Here is a 20,536-nt window from a genome sequence, read left to right as displayed (position 1 = left end):
TAAAAAATGAAAAACAGTTCAGTAAACATATGCACTATTCTTATTTGCCGCTGGGAAACACATCCCTCATGCTGAACAAGATCTCACAGCTCTTAAGGTACCCGTTTTAGAGCCATGTTTACCACGCGTCCTTTTCTTGTTCTTGTTCTGGTTCATACTAGTTTCTCCCGAGATAAGGAAAGCAAATCAGAAGAGGTCCACTGCACCAGAGCGATTTTCGCTTGTAACATTTAACTCGGTCGTTCTCGAACGGGGCCCCGTACCCCACCTTGATACGTTCAAGGGTGAACGTATCAAGGTCTCCATCATCCCTGAAAATTTGTAACTTCATCACGGAATTACCCGTGTGACACTTTATTACGACAGAGCCATACTCAGGTAAGTTCATACGTCAGCTGTATGAACGGAAGAAAGCGCAGGCCGTGAGGCGAGGTGAAAGAAAGGAAAGTAATGGCTCAGCAAGTCACGCCCCCGCAGTTTTCTGCGCCGCTAGGTTTTGCGATGTCATTTTCCGTCATCAGGCAAAGTTGAGCGTGGCTCGTTGGTCTAGGGGTATGATTCTCGCTTCGGGTGCGAGAGGTCCCGGGTTCAAATCCCGGACGAGCCCATACATTTTGTACTGTACCTGCATTCTATTGAAAATATTTGCAGAGATAGAAAAAATTCTCTCTCCCCTATCCCTTTTAACTTGGCATCAGTGATAAATTTTGTCTTTCATTTTCAATATTGACTTAATGAGCCCACCTTGGCGGATCGTAGATGAGCTATAGAACAGATATGTTTCGTTATCTTTCAAACATATGAATATTTTTTTTCGTATCACTGTTTTTTTTTCATTTATTCTATCCTGCACTTACTTTCTGATGTGGTATGAGTAACTATTGAAAAAGTATTGCTGATGTGCGATTTGTAATTATGTTTCACGCTCTATAATTGTGTGTGTGTCTGACAAACAGGAAAGCACTGGCAACCAGTTTAACTGCTTACGACATTGACATGAATTTATTTAATAGCTGTGAAAAGTCCTGTAGTAAAAAGTGCCACTCGATGGTGTCTAGTATATCCACTATTTGATTTTAATACATAAAGGCGTGTACATTTTGCATTTCGTGTCATCGCCACGCAGAAGTGTATATGCAAGTAACTGTAGATGAATGCATCTCTCGATAATGCCTTTAGTCTGTTGATGAGCAATGTGAAACGGATCCCGGCTACGCGCGTTGTCTGTCGGATCCTCCAGAGTGTAGACCATAGCTTCCAGCCTTTCTTGATCTCATGCCTATTCTGCAGAAAAAAAAAGAACTCAGACTTCAGTTCTCGATGTTTTCCAGTTTCTTCATGTCGTATCACAAGTTTTCCTAGAGTGATACGATGGCGTTCTTTTGGGTGTTTGATATGTAAATTATGAAATGGAGCGAATTTTTAAATAACTTTATTGAAAGAAGTTAAAAATATTGTTGCTGTACAAAAAAAGTTAACAAACAATTATTATTAAACGTTTAATATGCTTTTATTAGTGAGAGGCCAGAGCTTGATGCAGTGACATGAATTTTTCGATATTTTGTGTCATATTAAGCAACATCGATCTCAAATGGCCATGTTCCACTACTGACAACCTGATTCTTTCCTTTATCAGCAAATTACTGACTACGCTAAATCCTCTTCCGGTTAAATATCATGATGGGAACGCAATGAAAAACTTCTTTGCTGCATCGTATAAAGCTAGATATAATACTGGACTTTGAGTTTTGAAGCCCAAGTTCTTTAGGCCCATTTTCTAAATTTATAATTTAGTCCTTTATTTGATGACGATTTTCTGTGGTGATATTCTAGTGTTTTTGGTTTTGAAATAGGTTCTAGCACCTAATCTGGAATGAACGTGTTACGGAAATCTGTTTGTAAAATCCTCTACAACTACTTTCAAATGCAAACAATACATCAGAATATCATCATTATTTGTTTCTTCGGAGGAAAGATTAGGAAAATGATAGAATCGCCTTCCACTCAACTATACTTTTTTTTTACATGGTAAGAAACAAATTCTTTTGTTTCTCATCAAATTATCTCCATATAGCTGTAATTTCATTTCTTTAATTTTACTATACATAATAAATCAGTTGAATAAGCTGTATCTTTGTGCTATTTCAATAAATTCCTTCTTAAAGCTACGTTTACGCTGAGGGATTTGCCGCGGAGATTTGTGGCCGACACATGTAGCCGATGAGATGTGGCACAAACTGCAAGTTCCTGCAACATCGTTGCCAGAATTCCGAGAAACACTCTGTTCTGGCACATGTGCCTGTATTCGCTCACTGACTGAAAACACGGCACAAATCCCAGATACATTTCCTACTGCGCATGGACAGTTCACAGGCAGACTCGTTGCGTTGCATCTTGGGTACAAGTAATCAATTGTGTGTACAAGGTTAAGTTTTTGTAGTATTCTGTGTCAGTCCTTAAATATCAATATGCAAAGATGGAATGGACGCTAAATAATACTCTGAAAGTTACTGAAGAATTTCGCGAAAGACATTCGTTGTGGTATCCCACATTCCCTGATTACAAAAACAGAAACGCTGAACGAGATGCAATTCATGGGCTTACGTGTTTATTCGAACTTTCCGATAAGGAGATGGACAGTACATCACATAACCTGAGGTCACAATTCCTCAGGGAATTCAGTAAATGTGTTTCTTCGAAGATATCAGGTTCTGGAAGAGAAGAGATTTACTCATGAAAATGGTATGCCTTCGAATCGTTGCTCTTCCTAAAGGATATAAACAAACCAAGAACGAGATTAATCACGTTTGAGGTAAGTTATAGCATATTTATTTTACATTATTTCTATCAAAAATATTTATTTATATAATATTCAGGAATGTAATTGTGTTGTTTACATTTGTGCGCGGAAAAAGAAAGCGTTTCTATGGATTTGATATTCATCACTGAACTAAGCAAACAAATATTGCCACTCCAATCGTCCTTCGTCGGTGACAAAATATGCAGCAAACTGATTCCTCACTTGCTTCGCGTCTTCCACAGCATTTCTACCCGTTCTTGGCAGCGATCTGAGTGGTGGGTGGTCTCTCCATCTCCCAGGTTTCCTCGCTCTATTTTTTCATAATCAAAACTGCCTGGCGGAGAATAAATTACGCGAGCTTCTCCATTTATTCCTAAGAAATTGTGGAGATAAATGCAGCACAAAGTTACAATACTTGCTCTCTGGGGATGGAGGTGAACCGGTTTTCGTAGAACACGAAAGAGTGATGATAATATGCCAAAGGCATTTTCTACAACTCGTCGGGATCTACTGAGCCTGTAATTATATATTCTTTCGTTGCTACCTTTGTTATGACTCTCTGGGATGGGCTTCATGACGTATTGTTGTAATACAAAGGCATCGTCAGCAACAATTACGTTTGGTGTAGACACTGTTCTTCCAGACAGAGATTCCGACCCTGGTACATGCAGCGCACCTGCTTGAAGGGCTTTGTTGAAGCTTGTACGTTTAAATACACCTGCATCTGATATACGTCCTTGCACTCCCACATCTGCATAAATAAACTGGTAGTCGGCATTTACTAATGCCATTAAAACTATATTGAAAGTGTGTTTGTAGTTATAATAAGTGCTTCCAGCATATGCAGTATTAACTATTTGTAAGTGTTTACCATCTAAAGCCCCTATGTAGTGAGGAAAGTTCCAGCGAATCTCAAATTCTCGTGCAATTTCCTTCGACTGTGCATCAGAATTCGATACCTAAAAAAATAAACAAAAAATCTGAATGTTTTTCCCGTTTTTTTGTGAAGAGGATACAACGCTGGAAGAGCAACAGAGTACCTACAGAAAAGAACAGAGTACCTCGAGTACACAATCGGAGCCTTCAAGTCAACCGCGGAAGCAGGCTACGATTATCACCGGTAATCTAAACACAACCGATGCTGCATACGAGGTGCTCAAGCGCACTAACCAGCACATTCTAGGGAAAAAGGACGACAAGTTCACGTCGTTTTCAAAATACGTTGAATGTTAACTGAGAGAAATACGGAACAATAAACGTTTAAAAATTTTACAAAAGAAGATACAAGATGTGATCTCCGAAGCAAAAATGGAAGAGCTAGAATAATTTGAGTTTACAAGTCAAGTAACTGAATTGAACTTTGAGGGACAGTCCGAAAATGTATATATTTTTTCAGCAGAAAACTGAAGTTGTCAAGTAGTAACAGCTTCTTCATTTTAAATTTTCATTTAAATACAAGATAGATAAAGATAACAGTTCCTAACTTAATTTCACCTTGAAGTGCCTTTATTATAGCTCCACACACTTTTGGAGAACGCTACCGCACGACCACGAGCTGCGGACTGTGATCTCGGACTGTTGTCCTCGGTATACCGAATTCCGAAGCACGTTTGCGTTTCGACTTCATAGGAAATGACTCAATCAAAACAGAGACTCCGGCACATGTCTCTTTTCGTATCTTCTTCCTTCCACACTGCGGCCTGTCTTTAACATTGCCAAATGCAAAAGACGTCTTTTCCAGTTCGGACGTATTGACTTTCACGATGGAGCCTTATGCTTCCGTAATCTGTCTCATTTCTCTATCCAGTGTATTGTCATTCGTGCACCCACATTCTTGTCACTAAGTGCTATGATCGCTCACGTTTGCCCTGGATTCAAATCAAAACACGGCTGCGACTGCGACTGCTACTGTGTAAACACGAATTATAATGATCGATTCCAACAATTGATAAGAAGCAACAAAACTACATATCTGCATAACACTTATTATACAGGGGTAACAGGGGTATGAAGACATCTCGCCCACCCTGTACGTTGCTACAAATTAATGCCCCTCGTAACGCTCTTTCACGATCCCTTGTTGCTTTCGTGCGTCGTTTACCGACGGCAAATTAATAAAGGATGGCATGATTCCATTATTTGAAGAAATGTGTCCAGAGAAGGATAATTTATTTAAAAATATCAGTTTCTCAGCAAACACTGTGGCTCGAAAAGTAAATAATGTTGCTGAAAATATATTAACTCAGTTGTAGGCGAAAAATCGACACTCAGAGTGGTTCTCTTTGGTTCCGGATGAGCCAAAAGATGTTTCAGATTGAGGTTTTCACTCTGCAGCAGAGTGTGCGCTGATATTAAACTTCCTGGTAGATTAAAACTGAGTGCCCGACGGAGACTAGAAGCCGGGACCTTTGCCTTTCGCGGGCAGTGCTCTACGGAAGGTAGGGGACGAGGTACTGGCGTAACTGAAGCTGGGAGGATGGCTCGTAAGTCGTGTTTGGGTAGCTCAGATGGTAGAGCACTTGCCCGCGAAAGGTAAAAGTCCCGAGTTCGAATCTCGGTCCGGCACACAGTTATAAACTGCCAGAAAGTTTCAGATAGTGCAGAAGTGTTAGTTTTCATTTGAAGGACAAATAAAAATTATGAAGCGTACGAGAGCATTTTGACTTTCATAGTACTCATGAAACATGGACATTGCCATTGGTGGGGAAGCCTACGTGCCTCAGCGATACAGACAGCCGTACCGTAGGTGCAACCACAACGGAGGGGTATCTGTTGAGAGGCCAGACAAACGTGTGGTTCCTGAAGAGGGGCAGCAGCCTTTTCAGTAGTTGCAGGGGCAACAGTCTTGTGAGGGTACAGATGTGTAGTATCTGTAAGTGGTTGTTCTTTGGAGGGCGACAATGCCCAGTTGCGCAGAGAGTCGCAAGCAGAGGCAGTTGTTGAGAGGCTGTGGAAGGTGTAGGCTGCGTGAGTCAAAGGCGGTTGCGTAGCGAAGGATTTATCTCTATGTTTAATAGTAGTGGCACACAGTTTGAATAATAGTGTGTTTATATTTGTGCATGTGATAAAGGTAATAAATTAAATTCTACTAGTTCTTAATGCGTCACCATCAGTTAGTACTGCACCATTGCATTTAACAATGAACGAAGTCTCGATATACACTGTCAACTGCAACAAGAGGATTGTAACATAATAATCATTAATTAATCTACACTCCTGGAAATGGAAAAAAGAACACATTGACACCGGTGTGTCAGACCCACCATACTTGCTCCGGACACTGCGAGAGGGCTGTACAAGCAATGATCACACGCACGGCACAGCGGACACACCAGGAACCGCGGTGTTGGCCGTCGAATGGCGCTAGCTGCGCAGCATTTGTGCACCGCCGCCGTCAGTGTCAGCCAGTTTGCCGTGGCATACGGAGCTCCATCGCAGTCTTTAACACTGGTAGCATGCCGCGACAGCGTGGACGTGAGCCGTATGTGCAGTTGACGGACTTTGAGCGAGGGCGTATAGTGGGCATGCGGGAGGCCGGGTGGACGTACCGCCGAATTGCTCAACACGTGGGGCGTGAGGTCTCCACAGTACATCGATGTTGTCGCCAGTGGTCGGCGGAAGGTGCACGTGCCCGTCGACCTGGGACCGGACCGCAGCGACGCACGGATGCACGCCAAGACCGTAGGATCCTACGCAGTGCCGTACGGGACCGCACCGCCACTTCCCAGCAAATTAGGGACACTGTTGCTCCTGGGGTATCGGCGAGGACCATTTGCAACCGTCTCCATGAGGCTGGGCTACGGTCCCGCACACCGTTAGGCCGTCTTCCGCTCACGCCCCAACATCGTGCAGCCCGCCTCCAGTGGTGTCGCGACAGGCGTGAATGGAGGGACGAATGGAGACGTGTCGTCTTCAGCGATGAGAGTCGCTTCTGCCTTGGTGCCAATGATGGTCGTATGCGTGTTTGGCGCCGTGCAGGTGAGCGCCACAATCAGGACTGCATACGACCGAGGCACACAGAGCCAACACCCGGCGTCATGGTGTGGGGAGCGATCTCCTACACTGGCCGTACACCACTGGTGATCGTCGAGGGGACACTGAATAGTGCACGGTACATCCAAACCGTCATCGAACCCATCGTTCTACCATTCCTAGACCGGCAAGGGAACTTGCTGTTCCAACAGGACAATGCACGTCCGCATGTATCCCGTGCCACCCAACGTGCTCTAGAAGGTGTAAGTCAACTATCCTGGCCAGCAAGATCTCCGGATCTATCCCCCATTGAGCGTGTTTGGGACTGGATGAAGCGTCGCCTCACGCGGTCTGCACGTCCAGCACGAACGCTGGTCCAACAGAGGCGCCAGGTGGAAATGGCATGGCAAGCCGTTCCACAGGACTACATCCAGCATCTCTACGATCGTCTCCATGGGAGAATAGCAGCCTGCATTGCTGCGAAAGGTGGATATACACTGTACTAGTGCCGACATTGTGCATGCTCTGTTGCCTGTGTCTATGTGCCTGTGGTTCTGTCAGTGTGATCATGTGATGTATCTGACCCCAGGAATGTGTCAATAAAGTTTCCCCTTCCTGGGACAATGAATTCACGGTGTTCTTATTTCAATTTCCAGGAGTGTATATAATCTCCAAGGAGACGGGAGCTTATATTTGGCGACGCGTGTGTCGGACGTTGATTCTTTCGCAATCTTCGGATCGTCGAAGAAGACGGCACAACAAACAGTGAGTGATGCACCTAATTGTGAACGCGGCGCTTCGTTTCTAATTGTTTTCCACGCTGCACAGAAGAAATTAGGAAAGGACCGCTGAATTAGAGACTGTGATATTTATAATATGATCTTTTAAATTAAGTGTTGGAACTAATTATTAACAGACAGTGATTTTTGTGAACATTGTTAACATGGCGGACACAACGCAAAACAACAGTGAAATTATTAATGAGGAGGGACAAGTTAATGCTTTAGTCAATGTAGAATGCGAGTTTGGAATTGAGAATACCACACTTAACGTAATGGAAGATAGTGGTGTGGTTAGTTTCGATTCAACGACGCCTAGTTCAACACTAGTGAGTAGTCAACAAACGGGAACGAATGTTAGCACTAACGATTTGATAGTGCAGATGTTGAGAGAAATCAAACAGGAAAGTAGGAACGCCAATGAAGAAATAAATAATTTATCAAATGCAATGGTTAACTCGCGAACTGAGTTCACTAATTCACTTAACCAGAAACATAAGGAGCTCCAAAAGGAATGTGATACCAAACATGAAGAACTTGAAAATAAAGTGCAAGATCTTAACAAAAGTTAATGAACAAGGTAAACAATCGAGCACGTTAGTTAACAAAGTTCAAGAAGCAGTTAAGGCTCAAAATGATGAAATTTTTAAAATTAAGAGTACATGTAAAGGCAATAAAGAAACAATTGTTAAGTTAGCTCAAGGCATACAGATGCAATGTACTGAACTGAGTATCGAAGTAGGCAAAATTCGCCAAAAGGTAATGTTATCCGAAAATGGTTTGAACAATGTCAATAAAGACCTTTTACGTCAGGAAATCAATGCAGCGTTACGCGAAGTTGATAAAAGTATGGTTAACGTACCTCAAGTTATTCAAGATTACGATCCGACACAAGGTATCCATGCAGTTGCCTTTATTAAGCAATTTAAACACGCGTTTCCAAGACATTATATGGAACGTGCGAAAATTGATACGTGCATTAGCCACATGAAAGGCAATGCACATATCTGGGGCATCAGTGATTCAGAAAATTATTCACAGACAAAGAATTTGAATCTGCATTCTTGAGTAATTTTTGGTCACGAGAAAAGCAATGGGAAGTAACATCAAAGATTCTTACACCGCCGAACTACGCAAGACATTATGGAACAATGCGTGAATATATGCAGAAATTTTGGAACGGCAATGCCTAGCTTGATGATCCGGCCAAGGAAGAGGAATTGATGTTAATTTTGATACAGAAGCTACCTTTCGCGTTACGTGAAAAGTTAGCACTCACTCCAAAATTGAACATGGAGCAGACCTGCCTAATGATCGATAGAATTGATGTACTTAACCATGAACGGGAACAGCACGAGAGAAATAATGACGATCGTCATTCGTGTGGTAATGGCCCACTGCGACAAGAATTTATGACTAATGGAAGACCAAGCAGATTTGATAGAAGAGGGGACGGAAAACAAAGAAGAAATGAGTATGACGCACCGAACACATTTAATTACAATCAGTACTCAGATCAATCATAGTATGAAGAAAACAGAAGACAACAACGATGGCCGGAACAAGAAAGGAGCCCAGAACGTAATCCACAGGAACGTGAACCGGTAAACTAAGTCAAGTTTCGAAGATGACCCTCTCCGAAACTCAAGTTACAAGAAATGGGTCGGATGTAGCGATTAACGCAATCAAGTGTGAACGAGTAGATGATATTAAAGACGATTTGTATCGAGAGGATGAAAATAATGATCAAGAAATCTTAATGCCCCTTGTAGAGGTGGAGGTATGCGGAATTATTGTGGATGCACTGCTGGCCTCAGCGAGCGAAGCGAGTGCAATTTCAGAAAATCTGTTTTCACAATTAAATAATCTGGTGGCATTTCCAACATTCCCCGTGAACGGCGTGCGTATTGTCAGTGCTGTAGGTAATAGAAGCAAACCCATTAAAGGTCAAGCTCTATTGAAGTTTAGAATCAATGAAGACGAGTATGAGCAGAGCATATTAATTGTTGGATCTCTTAATGTCGGATTAGTTCTTGGAATCGATTGGTAGACTGAAATGACGTGCAGTATTGAATTTTAAAAGGGTTGTCTGTGGACGAGAATAAATCATGTCGAGAAGAAGATAATGTTTAAAGGATTTATTAATGAAGAAAATAAGGGCGCTGCGTGCGTGAATATGAGGCTAATGCGTTGCCGATGAGAAAAGTAACTGGCGACTTATGATGATTCTGAGGAAGATCCTGCTCTGCGAGACAAGAATAATGATGAAGATGCTCTGACTGGTATTCGAATCAAGATTCAGACGTCAGTGAACTTGACGAAAGCAGAAGAAAGGAAGCAAACCCACGATAAAATAGTGAAACCTATCACGTACAAGGTTGGAGATCTGATCCTAATTCGGACACACACGAAGTGATCTAGTGTGAATGAGGAGATTAAAAAGTTCAATCATTATTACAAAGGACTATTCAAGATTAGAATTCAGTGGAGGTAGAAGTGATTAACTCTGGAAAATATCATAGCCTACAACATGTTGAGAACATTAAGTTGTATAAGTGTCCTGAACTATCACAAGGAAGTGTCAATTAGTGAACCGTGTTTAGTTATAAATATGCTATGTTATTGATGGACAAACCTTTGGACAATAGTGCATAGCTATTGTGAGATGTTGAAGACTGTAGTCGGTAGCTGCAGTGAGTGCATTTTATTCTCTGTGTTTGATGTCGTGTGACTCTCTTATGTCCTTGGGACAGGCGCAGCAGTGGACAACGGAGCGACGCTTGTAGCGTGTATTTTGGTTTTCAGGAAGCAGGCAACAGTGCACAGCTTAGCGCGCAGCGCGTTAGTCTTTTGTTACCTCACGCTGCCGTAATGTTATTTTATTGTTTTCATGCCTGCCTGCCAATGACCTTCGACGCCCGACGCGCTACAGTTTGGTGGAGGAGGAGGTGGCTGACGTCACGAACAGCTGACTGGCATCCGGCACTTGTCAACATAACGGGCACGTGCCGCCGACGAAACATGCGGCAGAATGCGGCGATTCTTCGTGGTCGTAACAACATCTCCTAGATCTTCTTGTCTCCGGCGGCGTCGATGTCACTCTTCCCTTGCATCAAACGTCGTAACTGCGTGTGACGACCAGCTCAACACATAGGACAGTGATAAAAGCAGAGTAACAAGTGCTGTGTTACGTATAGTATTTGTGAGTCCTCAGCGGCGACGATGCCACTCCCCCTAGTGAAATCGTGTGAAGTTCTGCTCAGCTTATAGGTAGGGCCCAAAAGCAGAGTACTCAATATTTCCTTATGGTGTGAAAAGTGCTCAAGCCAACAAAATGTCTTTTGTTTATAAATGATTCACTCAATGTAACTTGGTTGTAAATGGAAAATGTTTCTTTGAAGGTATGTACTGATTTTTGTATAAGCAGTCTGTGTGCTGTGTGCCAATTTACAAATTTCAATTGTTAATCGATAAAATGTTTTATGCCTGTAACTGTAGTTTTGAAAGATCCATAGTGTCAATGTTTTTGTGTATATAGGTTTTACATTTAGGCTCATTTAATCAGATTCCATTCCATAGTGTCAATTATGTTCTTCACTGTGATTCATGTCTGTAATTAAGAGTAACCTTTACTAATATGCTTGATATCTCTAACAAAAGGGAAACTGTGTCAGTCACATTATCTTATCTTTTTTACATTTTTCTCGCTGATTAACAGACATTTAGTAAATTATGTGTAAAGTTCTTGCTGTCATTAAATAATTTTCAAATTGCTATATTCATTGATCACGTTTTATGTGCACGGAGATAAGGTTAATTAACATTAGTTATATTTTGAAAGTAATTTGTTCTCAGGGTCATATACTTATTGCAACTACTTTGACATGAAATACTAATCAGTGTAATTTTCAAATTTTGATTTTTTATCGTATAACTTTAGCTAGGACTTCTGAGTCCCCTCAAAAGGTAACCTAGCTCTATTTTTGTTTTGGTGGGGATGTGAGGGTACTGGTTTGTAGTATCTGTAAGTGGTTGTTCTTTGGAGGGCGACAATGCCCAGTGACGCAGAGTCGCAAGTAGAGGCAGTTGTTGAGAGGCTGTGGAAGATGTAGGCTGTGTGGGCCAAAGGCGGTTGCGTAGCGAAGGATTTATCTCAGTTAGTACCAGGCCATTGCATTTAACAATGAACGAAGTCTCGATATACGTGGTCAACTACAACAAGAGGATTGTAACATAATAATCACTAATTAACCCATATAATCTCCAAGGAGATGGGAGCTTATAGACTGGATGATTGTCTGATCTGACCTTGTAACACTAACCAAAACGGCCTTGCTGTGCTGGTACTGTGAACGTCTGAAAACAAGGCAAAACTACAGCCGTAGTTTTTCCAGAGGGCATGCAGCTTTACTGTATGGTTAAATGATGAGTGCGTGTTCTTGGGTAAAATATTCCGGAGGTAAAATAGTCCCCCATTCGGATCTCCGGACAGGGACTACTCAGAACGACGTCTTTATCAGGAGAAACAAAATTGGTGTTCTATGGTTTGAAGCGTGGAATGTCAGATCCCTTAATCGGACAGGTACGTTAGAAAATTTAAAAAGGGAAATGGATACGTTAAAGCTAGATATATTGGGTGTTAGTGTTCAGTGGCAGGAGGAACAAGACTTCAGGCCAGATGAATACATGGTTGTAAATACAAAATCAAATAGGGGTAATTCAGGAGTAGGTTTGATAATGCATAAAAAATAGGAGCGCGGGTAAGCTACTAGGAATAGCATAGTGAACGCAATACTGTAGCCAAGATAGACACGAAGCCCACGCCTACCACAGTAGTACAAGTTCATATGCCAACTAGCTCCGCATATAACGAAGAGATTGAGGAAACGTATGATGAGATAAAAGAAATCATTCAGGTAACAAGGGCGAAAATTTAATAGTCATGGGGGACTGGAATTCGATAGTAGGAAAAGAAATAGAAGGAAAAGTAGTAGGTGAATATGGAATGGGGATAAGAAATAAAAGACGAAGCTGCTTGGTAGAATTATGCACAGAGCATAACTTAATCATTAGCTAACACTTGGTTTAAGAATCATGAAAGAAGATTGTGTACGTGGATGAGGCATCGAGACACTGTAAGGTTTGAGATTGATTATATAACGGTAAGACAGAGATTTAGGAACCAGGTTTAAGTTGTAAGACATTTCCAGGGCCAGATGCGGACTCTGACCACAGTCTATTGGTTATGAACTGTAGAATAAAACTGAAGAAACTGCAAAAAGGTAGGAATTTAAGAAGAAGGGACCTACATAAACTGAAAGAACCAGAAGTTGTAGAGAGTTCCAGAGAGAGCATTAGGGAACGATTGATTAGAACGTAGGAAAGAAATACAGTAGAAGAAGAATGGGTAGCTTTGAGAGATGAAATAGTGAAGGCAGCAGAGGATCAAGTGGGAACAAGGACGAGGGTTAGTAGAAATCCTATGGTAACAGAAGAGATATTAAATTTAATTGATGAGGTCATCGGTCCTTAGACTTACACTACTTAAACTAACATTCGCTAAGAACAAAAGAACACCCATGCCCAAGGGAGGACTTGAACCTCTTGAACCTCTGGCGGGAGGGGCCACGCAATCTGTGACTTGGCACCTCAAACCGCGCGGCCACGGCGCACGGTTGTAGTCATTAGACAATGTGAAAGAGCAGAATAGTGCGCTCCACGGAACTCACGGACTTCTAACGTGGTCAGGTGATGGTGGGTCACTAGTGTCATACGACTGTAAGCGAGATTTCCAAACGCCTAAACATCCCTAGGTCCTCTGTTTCCGATGACAGTGAAGTGGAAACGTGAAGGGACACGTACAGCACTAAAGCGTACAGGCCGACCTCATCTTCTGACTGACAGAGGCCGCCGACGGTTGAGGAGGGTCGTAGTGTGTAATAGGCAGACATCTATCCAGACCATCACACAGAAATTCCAAACTGCATTAGGATCCACTGCAAGTACTATGACAGTTAGGCGAGGGGTGAGAAAACTTGGATTTCATAGTCCGGCGGCTGTTCATAAGCCACACATCAAGCCGGTTAATGCCAAACGACGCCTCGCTTGGTATAAGGAGCATAAACACTGCACGATCGAACAGTGCGGAAACGTTGTGTGGAGTGACGAATTACGGTACACAATGTGCGATCCGATGGCAGGGTGTTGGTATGACGAACGCCCGGTGAAACTCATCTGCCAGCATGCGTAGTGCCAACAGTAAAATTCTGAGGTGGTGGTGTTATGGTATGGTCGTGTTTTTCATGGAGAGGGCTAGCACCTCTTCTTGTTTTACGTGGCACTATAACAACATAGGACTATGTTGATGCTTTTAGCACCTTCTGCTTCCCACTATTGAACAGCAATTCGGGGTTGGCGACTGCATCTTTCAACACGATCGAGCACCTGTTCATAATGCACTACCTGTGTCGGAGTTGTTACACGACAATAACATCCCTGCAAAGGACCGGCCTGCACAGAGTCCTGATGTGAATCCTTTAGAACACCTTTGGGATGTTGCAGAACGCCGACTTCATGCCTGGCCTCGTAGACCGACATCGATACCTCTCCTCAGTGCGGCACTCCATGAAGAATGGGCTGCCATCCCCCCGAAAAAACCTTTCAGCACCTCATTCAGTGTATGCCTGCGAGAGTGGAAGCTATCATCAAGGCTAAGGGGTGGGCCAACACCATATAGAATTCCAGCATTACTGATGGAGGGACCACGGACTTTTAAGTCATTTTCAGCCAGGTGTCCGGATACTTCTGATCACATAGTGTATCACTAAGTGTAAGATAGATACTGCCTACAGGAAAATTAAAGAGACCTTTGGAGAAAAGAGAACACTTGTATGAATATCAAGAGCTCAGATGGAAAACCAGTTCTAACTAAAGAAGGTAAAGCAGAAAGGCGGAAGGAGTATATAGAGGATCTATACAAGGGTGATGTACTGGAGGGCAATGTTATGAAAATGGAATAGGTCGTAGATGAAACGGGAGTCAAAACAAGGCCCCAGGAGTAGACAACATTCCATTAGAACTACTGACAGCCTTGGGAGAGCCAATCCTGACAAAACCCTACGATCTGGTGAGCAAGCTGTATGAAACAGCCGAAATACCCCCAGGCTTCAAGAAGAATATAATAATTCCAATCCAAAACAAAGCAGGTGCTGGAAGGTGTGAAAATTACCAAACTATAAGTTTAATAAATCACAGCTGCAAAATACTAACACGAATCCTTTACAGACGAATGGAAAAACTGGTACAAGCTGATCTCGGGGAAGATCAGTTTGAATTAAACAGAAATGTGGGAACACGTGCGGCAATGCTGACCGTATGACTAATCTTGGAAGATAGATTAAGGAGAGCCAAACCTACATTTCTAATATTTGTAGACTTAGAGAAAGCTTTTGACTATGCTCACTGGAACAATCTCTTTCAAATTCTGAAGGTCACACACAGGGAAGGAAAAGCTATTTACAATTTGTAGAGAAACCAGACGCCAATAATAAGAGCCAAGGGGCAAGAAAGGGAAGCAGTGGTTAGGAAGGGAGTAAGACAGGGTTGTAGCCTCTCCCCGATGTTATCCAATCAGTACAGTGAGCACGCAGTAAAGGAAACAAAAGAAAAATTCGGAGTAGGAATTAAAATTCATGGAGAAGAAATAAAAACTTTGAGGTTTGCCGATGACATTGTAGTTCTGTCAGAGACAGCACAGGGCCTGAAAGAGCAGTTGAACAGAATGGACAGTGACTTGAAAAGAGGATACAAGATGAACATCAACAAAAGCAAAACAAGGAAATGGAATGTAGTCGAATTAAATCAGATGATAGTGAGGGTTTTAAATCAGGAAACAAGACACTTAAAGTAGTAGATGCGTTTCGCTATTTGGGGAGCAAAATAACTGATGATGGTCGGAGTGGAGAGGATATAAAATGTAGATTGGCAATGGCAAGAAAGGCGTTTCTGAAGAAGAGAAATTTGTTAAAATCGAGTATAGATTTAAGTGTCAGGCAGTTTTTTTTCTGAAAGTATTTGTATGGAGTGTAGCCATGTATGAAAGTGAAACATGGAAGATAAATAGTTTAGACAAGAAGAGAATAGAGGCATTCAAAATGTGGTGCTACAGAAGAATGCGGAAGATTAAATCGGTAGATCACGTAACTAATGAGGAGGTACTACATAGAATTGGGCAGAAGAGGAATTCGCGGTACAACTTAACTATAAGAACGGATCGGTTGGTAGTATATGTTTTGAGGCATCAAGGGATCACCAATTTAGTTTTGGAGGGCAGCGAGGAGGGTAAAAATCGTAGAGGGAGGCCAAGAGATGATTACACTGAGCAGATTCAGAAGGATGCAGGCTGCAGTACGCACTGGGAGATGAAGCAGCTTGCACAGGATAGAGTAGCATGGAGAACTGCATCAAACCAGTTTCTGAACTGAAGACCACAACAATAACAACTGCATTCACGGCATGCCGTGGGAAGAAAATTTTTAAATAAGTAGAAAATGCTGTTCATAGTAAAATCTTCAATGGAAAACTTAACGTGTATCATAATTGATGATGGTAGCAAAAACACGTTTCGAAAAAATAAAGGTGTCGTTCCTTTTGTGCCAAAGGTGGTAGAAACTAACTGTGGTCAAAACTATTAATCGTACTTGGATTACTCATCAACAGTCTTTGTGCGTAAAATGCTGGAATATGTCAGACGTTTGGAAGCCCGTAATGTCAGTTATTAATTATGTAAGTTCACATACATTCAAACATCGTCGTTTTCGCGAGTTTATTGAAGAGACTGAAGAGAATTATATATCAGTACACTGGCTTAGCTGTGGAAATTCTCTGGCGCGATTTTTTGAGCTCAGAACAACAATCGAAATTTTCTTGAATGAAAGGAAACGTCCTCTGGCCGAGTTAAAAACAAATGAATGGTTATGTAAGTTATCATTTTATACAAATTAAACTAAACATATAAGGAGAAAACCAGCTGCTGCCTGATTTGTACACTCGTATTAAATCCTTTACACAAAAATTGTTTTGTTCCAATCTCAACTGAACACAAAATGTTTCACGCATTTTAATGCACGCCAAACATTCAGTCAGTAGTGAGAGACACCAATTCCGGTAGATTTCGAAAATGAAACTTTGGATGTTTTAAAAATAAATTTTGATACTCGATTTTCAGATTTTGATGCAACTGCAAAAGATATCAAAATTTTTCAAACTACTTTTAACGCCACTATAAAAACCCTTGCCCCAGAACTCCAAATGGAAGTGGTTAATTTGCAATGTGGCGATTTTTATAAAAATGGCTGTTTCAATTAATCATTACTTGAATTTTATACGAGTCTTCCACTCTCACGTTTTCATCAGTTGCATAGATCTGCTCGTGGCTTTTCTCCGATTTCGGCACTATTTATCTCTGTGGAAAAAATTTTCTTCCAAATTAAGTATACAAAAAATATTTAGATCTAAACTAACTGATGAGCATTTAAAATCGCTGCTGATAATTTCAACTACTAAACTTCATCAACAACTGCAAACAATTGTAATTGGGAAGTTACAGTTACATAAATTTCTCTTGCCGTAATTATAATGCTGAATTTCATTCTATGACTCGGCTTTGTAAGTCACTTAAGTACGGTAAATTTCAGGAAATCTTATATAATTAGTTACAGTTAAAATGTTCACCTACATTATATGCCAGTGTATAAGGATGATAGCAATTGGCGTGTGAGGCGCATTGCGATAGGTACGGCTGACAGAATGCAGCACTGTCGAGCTTCTACTTTACAGAGAGGTAGATTATAGAAGAAGAGTGACTCAAATTTCAATCATAGCGGTCAACGAGAACGGTCCAGGCCAGAAAGTGCTTCTTGAAATGGTTATCGAAGACTGAAGAAAATATCATTAAACAGACCATTTATGCGAAACATCGTTCGTTAGGTGAGGCATATATTTTCTTCTACTCATTATGTTATTGGATCAGCACGATAAGCAATGATCGATTTTAATAATAATAATAATAATAATAATAAAAACAGGTGGATCGGATACCACACATGCCTGACCCGTTACCTCGCGCCGGATTGGTGGTCTTCACAGGCCAGTGTTGACCAACGGGCTGTATTTTGCAATCCCCTGCTCTAGGCTGTTACAGATGTTCAGGAACACGGAACGCACCACGCACCAACCAGCTGAGAAACAGCGCATTACCTCGCAATTATCTGTCCGCTCTCCAGTGCCCATGAGTGTCACACAATAAGTAATGCTTGGATTGTGTGATAGTCTCATTAATCCCTGTACCTAGAGTTGTAAGACTTCTGCGGTCTATCATAGACTACTACAAGAACGTGTAGACTATGGTAGTTTTCTTAGTAGCTTTGGCCAGTTATGGTGGTACCCCCATTACTTGTGTGTTAGGTGTGTTGCATACCTATCGGGCCTTACCTCCTCATAACGATTGCTTTCTTTACTTATGTCACCACTGTCTTACAGGAATCCCATACAAACTGGAAGCAGTGAAGTGTCTCGAAACAGAGTAAGGATATATGAAGGCCCACGTTATCTACAGAACATGTTTGTTCTACATAGTTATCCTCCTGTCTGTGGCTTAAAAAGAAACAGTATTTATAGCAAAACTTAAATTATCAATGTTTACTTAAGGTTTCAATCGAAAATTGTTGATTTGTAATGTGGAACAGAGACATGCAGTAGTAAAAGAAAAAAAGAAAATATGAGTTCGTCATGCAGCCCTAGGAAACGCAATTTCCCTAAAAAGGTACAATAAAAAAAGCAAAGGAAAAATATATCAAGCATTGATTCAATGCTTTGTCGAGGTTGTATAAAACATGTTCCTCCTGTTCATTAATTCCTGCTGTTCATTAACAATTTTCGCATAATCAACAAAAACAGGAAACGCTTTCCTTTCATCATCATGATCTTTCTGTTGAGTTCAAAACAACAGCCATCATTACAGATATTTTTATGTTTGTGCACGTAAGCTATACATGCATCAAAACTAACCACTCTGGTTAAATAGACGCGCTGAAGTTACGCTATCAATTAATTTTTATTAGTCACAAAATGCAATTTATATTCTGTAAGGATATAAAATATGGATTATGTGCAAAATAAGCAACAAAAAACAAAGAGAAGTTGTCCGCTCCCAGTTTCTCTCTTACACATTCGTTTGTTTCTTTCCCTACCAATATTGCCAATACTACCGGAAATCCTATCATTTACTAATCATTATGTACTGTATCAAAACTACTGAACCGTAGTTTTGGTAGGGTGCAACTCTAGCTGTACCCAGTGCCTCGTGAGATACGGGAAAACTTAATAACCGAATCCCCCACTCTGTGATGTCGCAGTATACATTCGATACGGCATAAACTGGGACCACCCAGAAACTTCTAAACAGGAAGTGAATGTAAGTACTGGATACATTTATTCAAACTCACCCAGACACAGACACAGACAAATTCACAACTGCAGCCGACACAACTGTCACACAGTAGAGTCATGTTTTGCATTACAGTTCAAAAATGGCTCTGAGCACTATGGGACTTAACTTCTGAGGTCATCAGTCCCCTAGAACTTAGAACTACTTAAACCTAACGAACCTAAGGACATCACGCACATCCATGCCCGAGGCAGGAATCGAACCTGCGACCGTAGCGGTCGAGCGGCTCCAGACTGTAGCGCCTATAACCGCTCGGCCACCCCGGCCGGCTGCATTACAGTGCCTGTGGGCGTTCGCAGATATTTCTTCAAGAAGGGTACGATTCCGAAATCCCCATTTGTGATGTGCCTCAATTGGTGAACTTTAAGATGTACAGTTCCCCACTTACTAATTTTCTCTAGACGGACCACAATTAATATTACCCTAAACGGTTTATAGTTATGTACTCATCAACTTTTTTTTAATGTGGATTACTCTAGTACATATTTGAAAACACATTTCATTAGTAACTGTATATGCAGAGTGTATCTTTTTATATCAATAATCTGAAATAACTTTAGTATAGTAAATAACAACCGCCTTCAGTCATAATATGGATTTTATTTCAATATGGGATGCATTTTGAGCCCTGGGGGCTCATATTCAGATGCTTTGACAGTCTACATTTTCTTTTCTTTAGGATTTAGGTCAATTCTAGTCTTGGTAGAATTACATTGTTTTATTATAAAGTGTTACATTTTAAATATAACTGTACGAAAACTAAGACAAAGCGAAAAATAACTTATTGATGTTTCCAGCGGTAGATTCATGGGTTTGAAACATAGTACGAGAAAATGTTTATGTACATATAAACGTTTTCCATTCCACAGCACACTTGTACACAAGTCAAAACGAGTTAAAGAATTTCAAAAGTAATGATGCTGTATTTCCACAAATACGCACCTGTTACTATTTCGAAGAGGATATAAATCTGTTATACTACTAATTATACAGATATGTCATTTATAAAACAAATATTTCTGAATATGTCAAATTTGACAGTATGGCATTAAATATTTGTTTCATTTAGGGAAAATAAACTTTTAAAATTACTGAAAAGCTTTGGCTATTAAACTCCGTTAATTCAACAAGTTTTCAGAAGACTTTTTCTTCTCTAACACTATTTCAAATTGTTCCACTAGATCAAGTTTTTTATCCTGATTTTCTACGTGGAGTGTGCATCCTAATCATATTTTCCCGGGCTTTTTATTGTACTAATGTTGCAATTTTACGCTTTTTTCATTTAATCCTTCTTCATAACCTGTCAAATGAAAAGTCACATGTTAAAAATAATTTTATAGGTCACAAAACGTTAGATACAGCTGTAAAAGTGTACAATACCATATTAAGAGGGCATCGATACACAGATTCATCAAAAATTCTAGCGCCCAAAAGTAGTGTGAATTAGTGGTACTGTTTACCGAGTTCCGCTGCCTTAAA

At 41.0% G+C, this 20,536-nt stretch overlaps 1 non-coding gene across 1 annotated transcript; it reads left to right on the top strand.

The window, feature by feature from the left end:
- The first annotated feature begins 535 nt into the window (after positions 1-535).
- Positions 536-607, top strand: Trnap-cgg. The gene has a single exon. It is a non-coding gene; the product is annotated as a tRNA-Pro (tRNA).
- Positions 608-20,536: the final 19,929 nt, after the last annotated feature.

The sequence above is a fragment of the Schistocerca piceifrons genome, chromosome 2 (assembly GCF_021461385.2).
Source record: "Schistocerca piceifrons isolate TAMUIC-IGC-003096 chromosome 2, iqSchPice1.1, whole genome shotgun sequence".
Lineage (NCBI taxonomy): Eukaryota > Metazoa > Arthropoda > Insecta > Orthoptera > Acrididae > Schistocerca > Schistocerca piceifrons.
This window is presented reverse-complemented; position numbering and strand designations above follow the sequence as displayed.